Below are 7,665 nucleotides of genomic sequence, written 5' to 3' on the forward strand. Positions count from 1 at the left end.
CTGTGAACTTGACCAGACGTTGATGTGACTCACCATATTCAAAAAAGTAACAGGAGTGAACATGTCTGGAATGTGGCACAAGGCTCAATAATTTATAGTCACAGCATAATGCAGAGTGGGGGGTGTCAACCCTGTGGTTCTTCTCAGTGGTGTTTCTCTTTAGAGATCCAGTTATGCTACCCTATTCCTGGAGTGGATATACTTCTGTTCCCAGCTATACAATAACAAGAGATTCCCTTTGTCCTGCTCTTTGAAAAGAGATAGTGGTGAAAATTCATCCCAAGCATATTATAGAATGTACAGTAGACTACTCAGTACAGAGGCTGGGAGATTTACTTACTTGTGTGGCCTTCTTGTTCTAAATGTCTAGTGTAAGGCCTGGAGGGCAGGAGGTAGGCACTTCATCAGTGCATGTGTGCTGAGTGAGTGAAGAAAATATCACATTAGGTTGGTCTAGTACTGTGAGAATTTTATTTTAGTTTTTGTCTTTTTGAGACTGGGTCTCCCTGTAGCCCCAGCTGGCCTGGTCACTATGTAGACCAGGCTGGCCTTGAACACTGTGAGAAATTTTTATATTTATTATTCCTTTGTGTGTGTGTGTGTGTGTGTGTGTGTGTGTGATAACTGGAGATCAAAGGACACCTTGTGGGAGTCAATTCTCTCCTTTTTCCATGTGGGTCCAGGGAACTGAACTCAGGTTGTCAGGCCTGGTATCAAATCAGCAGGTGCCTTTACCAGCTGAGTCATCTCAGTGTCCCAAGAATTTTTTAATGCACAAAATTTTGTGGTTTAGCACCAGGAACAACCTAAATGCTTTATCTATATTAATACATTTAATCTTTACAGTCACCCCAGAGTAATTTTTATCATAATCCCTGCGTTTTAGATGAAGAAGCTGACTACACATGGCGGCTGAACGGAGTTGCCTGTAAGGGGAGAATGGAAATCTGAACACAGCCATTCTTTGCCCAGAGACTGTAACCACATCCCCAAATGCTGTTGGGATATGATACTGTCAACACACATCTTTCTGCCTCCCCATAGGAAGGATCACATATAAAGTGTAATTCACTTAAAAAATAGACTTTCAGTTTCAAGTGCTTTCTAGATTTGAAGTAAATGCATGGAATTTAGTTTGGGAGTCTAGGAGAGCGATGGGATCCATCTCACATACCAATGGGATGAACACTTATCTGTGCCAATTTCCTACCTCATATTTCATGACTTCTTTGTCTCCAGACACACAAAAGGTACTTGATTCAATGACGTCAAGTGATCAATCTTTGCTCAGAAGTCTTATCACAAGTGGTACAAAGTTATTTTTATTGTGTTTCCTTTAGAGCAGCCATTGAGACAGTTTCACAGCCAATTCCCATTCCTATTCAACTTCCCTAGAGCCTGGTGGGTGTTCATGTCTAGACAGTCAACCCATAATGCCGAGCATGGAAGTGAACGTGAAGAGAAGGGACCATGAACTTGAATCATGCTTTCAGTTTTTTCGGCATCTCCCTAACATTCTCTTTTCAGTCTATAACTTTTAATTATGCTTGATAATTGTGAAAATGACACATGCTTGTTGTCACAAAGCAATATTAAGATGTATTAAAAAGTGAGCAGTCGCTTCTCATGAAGTGTGTACAGTGTAGACACACTAGCATGCACACAGCTTCCTGCCTTTCTGCAGTAAGCAATGCCAGTTGTCTCACATTTACTTCCGTACTTTTTCTCTCCTAGTAAAAATAGACATGTTTGCCATTACACATTAAGAGTGCAATATGTTTTTTTTTTCAGGAGGATGTTTAATTTACAACTTAGCCATATGAAGCCCTGTCAAACTGGGCAGTAGGGTATTTATAATCCCAGATGCTATCCCATATCCCTTTCCCTTGGGACACAGTCCTCACAGGCCCTTGACTAGGTCTTCCCACATTGTACAGAGGATGTTGCAGTTGAAATGCAAAGAGAAATTTGGGGAATAAAGTTGTCCCCAAGTAGAGAAAGTCCTAAGCCTGGAGTTAGTTGCCTACATGGTAGCCCAGGGATCTGCAAGACAAGTCCATGTCCTAGGCACAGTCCTCAATCATCCTGGTGGCCCTAGAGGAAACCCTCTTGGCAGAACTGTTCTTGGAGAAGGGCACAAATCCTCCCTTGACCTAGGTGACACCACCTCTCTCACACACCCACAACTACTGGCACATCAGCTGGATGAAGTGTTCATCATGGGATACCAGAGTTATGCCACCCCTGAAGTTGTTGAGAACAGGGCTCAGAGCCTCATTGTTCTCCACATCCAGGTGGTTTGTGGGTTCATCCAGTGTATAAAAGTTGGGGCAGGACAAGATCATTTGACAAAGGCTATCGGCTCTTCTGACCCTCAGATAAGCTTGCAATGGGGCACATAGTCATTCTTCCAGAGATGCCATACTGGTCCAACTGGTGACAATATTCCTCTTCAGGTTGCCCAGGAAACTTGCATGTCAGGAGTTCTACAACACTGACATTCAGGTCTAGCTGCTCTACATGGCACTGGCTGAAGCAGCCAATCTGCAGATTCCCATGGGCATACCTGATACCTGGAACAGAAGCCAGGTCTCCCATGAGCAGCTTCAGCATGGTAGACCTCCCAGCATCATTCTCTCCAACCACGTATATGCGAGACTCATAGATGAAGTGTTTAGGATCATAGTAGAAAGCCACCTCATTGAGCTGCAGAATTGGCAGTGAGAACTTCTCAAACCCATCTGGAAACTTCATCATAACTTCTGATTCTTTGTCCACTGGCTTCAGCTCGGGTAGTTTCTCTGGCATCTTGAATTTACTCTGTACTTGAGAGGCTCTGTTGGCATTGTAGTGAAAATGGTTAATGAAAACCTGGATGTGCTGGTGATATTGCTGCCGTGCCTCATAGTCACACTGCTGATTGAGTAACCTCTTCTGCTTGCTCTTGGACGAAGTCTTCAGCATCATGCCCTACCCCCCACCATCTAGCCATTGGCTATACAAGTGAATGATATCTGTGGTGATAGCATTCAAGAAGTTGCTGTCATGGAAGATGACTAGGGTTGTGGCCTGAGTTTCTGCCAGCTGTGCAGTTTCTGAGCCCTCTGCCCTGCCAGCAGCAATCTGGACATGGAGCTCTCCCTCTTGTGGTAGCAGGTTCTGTCATACGCTCTCACTCTCCAGCACACTCTGCGGGGCCGGGGTGTCATCTCCACCAACCTCTTGGTCCACATGCAGCAGAGATACATGGTCTGGAACCTGCAGGCTCTGGGTGGCCAGCATCTTTAACAGTGTCATCTTCCCCAGACCATGCCGTCCTACCAGCCTGTAGTGGCAGCTGCATGCCAAGTTCACATCTGCTTGAGCCAGCAGTGCCCTATCACTAAAAGACACATCGAAGTTCTCAATTTATACATCGTTGGACTTGTTCATGCCAGATGATTCCAACCAACTGCCTGCCTGACAGGCTGATGCATCCTCCAAGACTGGGGCGGGGGGTGGTCATCAGCATTTCCTTCTCTGAGTGCTTCTGGTTCTGCGGCTCAGCCCGGTGTAGAGTGTTGTATATGTGCTGACACACAGCCCTGATGCCCACCCACATCATCCTTGCTGTCCCCAGCTTCCATCGGGTCATCCACAGACTCAAGGTCCATGCTGCCGCTGTGCAAGTCATGTAGTCAAAGACCTGTCCTTCGATGTCTGGGAACTTACTCCACAGGATGTTGGTGAAGGTAGCCAAGTTTCATTAGGGATCTTCCACAATGCGTATTTTTAATTAGTAAACTTTTTACTAGGCCGTTTCAGGCTCACAGTAATATTAAACAGAGTTGCTATGTGCTTCCTGATTCTGTTCTGCTGTTTCCCTTATCAGCATCCCTGGCCAGAGTGGTACATTTGCCACAGCTGAGGAACCTCCATTTACATATCATAATCATCTGAAATTCGTAACTCACTCAGGGGTCACTGGATGTTGTGCATTTATGGGTTTCACAAATGAATAATAGGTATTTACAATTACAGTGTCAGACTTTAGTTTTATTCTTTTGTGTTTGCCTATTCATCCCTCCATCTACTCTGTTTCCTGAAAACCACTGACCTTTTCACTGGCTTCATAATTTTGCCTTTAAAAATATTATATAGGGGGGCTGGAGAGATGGCTCAGCAGTTAAAAGAGCTTGCTGCTCTTCCAGACAACCCAAGTTCTGATCCAAACATCCATGTCTGGCAGCTTGAAATTGCCTGCAACTCCAGCACTAGGGGATCCCATGTTCTCTTTTGTTCTTCTTAGGCACCTGAAAGCACATGCATATACACAGACACAGGCACACATACATATGTTGAAAAATCAAATAATATATAAGTGGTATTATAAAGTATGTAACTTGCCTTTTCAGACTGGCTCTCCTGTCATCCTTGAAGTTGTTTTGAGGTAGGATAATCTCACCATGTAGCCCAGGCTGGCCTTGAGCCTCCTACTTCCCCAGTACCGAGACTCCAGCCATGTCACACACACACACACACACACACACACACACACACACACACACAGCGATCTTAGACAGCCTTCTTTCACTCACTAACGTGCATTGAGAGCACTTTCCTGCTTCTCATTGTTTGACAGCTCTTTTGTTTCATTTCAATACTGAATGACTTGCCTTTGTCTGGATATACCACAGCTCATTTGCCCATTCACCTGCTGTAAGTCACCTTCATGGTCTCTAATTTTGGCAATTATGAATGAAGTTGTTATAAACATCTATATGGAAGTTTTCAGAACAGGGTTTCATGTAGCTCAGGCTGGCCTTAAACTCACTATGTAGCCAATGATGGTCTTGAGCTCCTGATTCACCTGTTCCCAACTCCTGATGCTGGGACTATAGGCATGTGCTACTACACCCAGCTTGAATGGTAGTTTTCATGTGTACACTAGGTTTTAATTCCTTTGAATTGAACCAAAGGTATTATTGTAGATTGTATGCTAAGAATACATTTTGTTTTATAAGAAACTGCTGTACTACTTTTTATAAAATTTTATTATTTTTATTTTATGTGTATGAGTGTATTGCCTACATGTATGTGAGTGCCCCTGTGTCATGGGAATGCCACGGAGATCAGAAGACGCCTTCAGAGTTCCCTAGAACTGGAGTTAAGGATGGTTCGTAGCTGCCATGTGGGTGCTGGGAACCGAACCCGAGTCCTCTGCAAGAGCAGTCAGTGCTCTTAACCACTGACCCATCTCTCTAGCCCCTATTCTTCACCTTCTTAAGGCAGGGTTTCTCAGTGAACGTGGAGCTAGGCTGGTGATTGGCAAGACCAGCAATCCTCCTGTATCCACCCCCTCAGGGCACTATGGTTATAGGCACATGAGGCCATATCTGCCTTTTAAATGTGGGTGGTGGGGATTTGGGTTCAGGTACTCATGGTTATGAAGCAAATACTCTTACCCACAGAGCCATCTCTCCAATCCCAGGATCATGCTTTGAATTTTCAGTTCCTGTCTTTCTCTGGACTAGCAGTATACACTACATGATCTCTCATAATGCTGGGCATTCTCAGTCAACTGCGTGATGATCAGGAGAAACAACCAAAATGCTATAGTGCTTTGAGTGCACCATGTGGCTAAGTTTGGGTCAGGTATAGTCAGTACACTTTTGTTTTTGGTGCTGGGGATTGAACTCAGGGCCTTATCACCAAGTTACATCCCCAAATTAGATGCATTCTTGACTGTTTTCAATTTATGATGGGTTTATTGAGGACTGACTGCACTGTAAGATGAGACTTTCTTCCCACCTCTCCTGCCATTGACTTCTACTGTGACAATTTCTTCACACGCAGGTTCCTGTTTGTGTTCCTTTTTGTTTTCGACAGTTTTATTGAGTTATAATTCACACACCCATTTTAGAGGTATAATTTAATGGTTTTCCAGTTGTGCTCATGGATAAATGCAGTCATCCCCAAATCACCATCTCAGAAAGAATCCCCATTCCCTCCAGCTAGTGCCAGCTTATCTTTCCCACCCCTGCCTCCCACCCTAAAGAAACTTATAATCTACTCCTTGTCTCTGTTGATTTCCTTGCTGTGGACATGGTGTATGAACGGAGTCATAGTATGCAAACTTTTATGATTTTCTCCTTCACTTTATATAACATATTCAAGGTTCATGAGTGTGGTAGTATGTATCAGTTTGCTCTTCCTTTTTCAGGCCAAATAATACTCTGTTTTACAGATAGGTCTCATTCTGTTTGGCTCTTCATTAGGTACTGGACATATGAGTTGCTTACAATTTGGGACTGCTGTGGAGAATGTCACTATAGATACTCATGTACACATTTTTGTGTGTGTGAGCATACTTTTTCATTTTTTTTAGTCATGTATCTGAGAAGGACATTTCTGGGTCATATGACTTAATTTCCGGAGGAACCGCCAGACTATTTCCAAAAATCTGTTTTGTGTTCTTGCCACTGGGAGACCAGAATTCCAGTCTCTTCTTATCTTCACCGTGGGAAGGGGGTGGTCCCCAATGTCATGTCATCTTCAGCTCCAGGGACAAGAGGTCCAGTATCCTCTCATCTTCAGCACCATTGTTACTGACTGACATTTTGACTCTAGACATCTCAGAAGGTACGAAGTATTAGGCACTCTTCTGTTGCTGTGATAAAACCCTGTGACAAAGCAACTTATAGAAGGAAGAATTTATTTGTCTTATAATTCCAGAGGGGTAAGTGTCCATCATGGCAGGGAGGCATGGCAGCAGAGGTGGCCCGAGCAGAAAGCTGAGCACTCACATCTTCAAACAGGTACAGAAAGCAGAGAGAGAGGCACAGACTGGAAGTGGGCATGGCTTTGAACTCTCACTGCCCCCTCTCCCAGTGACATGCTTCCTCCAGCATGGCCACACCTCCTAAAGGGCCAATGGCCCTCCCTAAACAGTGTCCAAGGTCCTCCACTAGGGACCAAGAGTCTAACTACTTGGAACCTATCGGGGGGCACTCATTCAGACCACCACCATCTGTCTATACTTTTGGCTGCATTTCCTTAATGATTAATCATGCCACCACCTTTTCACACACTGGCCTTTCACAGACCTTAGCTATCATTCATATTTAAATTGTATTGTCTCTTAGTTACTGAGTTGTAAGTGCTCATCATACATTCTTGATGTGGGCCCATCATCAGATACACACAGCTTTCCTTTTTTTCTGAAGTTCTCCATGTGGTATTTTCTACTTTCTTTGCACTTGAGTGACATGCCCATTGGGCACATGGAGAAGCAGGAGGATGCCGCAAGCCATGACTCCGTCCAGCAGAGCCGAGGAAAGACGATACAGACACCAAGGTGAGGTTCAGGCTTCTTCTCCTTTATTACACACTTCAGTCCTTATATAGTTCGTTCCCAACAGCCCTCCTCCCAGCCAGGACCAATCAGGGCACACACACACACACACAGCAGGCAGGCAGAGTGGCAGCTCATTGGGCCACGTAGCAGGGTCATGCTTGATGATGTCTCTGATCAGGCAGGCAGCACATGATCGGGCTCCTTGCGCTTGCTCCAGTTGGAGTAAACAGGCGAGGGTCACGAGGATTGGCAGCCAGCCAAGGGTTGGAGTCATGAGGCTTGGCAGCCAGCCAAGGCTTGGAGTCACGAGGCTTGGCAGCCAGCCAAGG

At 44.8% G+C, this 7,665-nt stretch overlaps 1 pseudogene; it reads right to left on the bottom strand.

The window, feature by feature from the left end:
- Positions 1-2,094: 2,094 nt before the first annotated feature.
- LOC103734211 overlaps positions 2,095-7,665 on the bottom strand; it is a 6,396-nt pseudogene continuing 825 nt past the window's right edge.

This window comes from Nannospalax galili, unplaced genomic scaffold (genome assembly GCF_000622305.1).
Source record: "Nannospalax galili isolate Female #2095 unplaced genomic scaffold, S.galili_v1.0 scaffold1096, whole genome shotgun sequence".
Lineage (NCBI taxonomy): Eukaryota > Metazoa > Chordata > Mammalia > Rodentia > Spalacidae > Nannospalax > Nannospalax galili.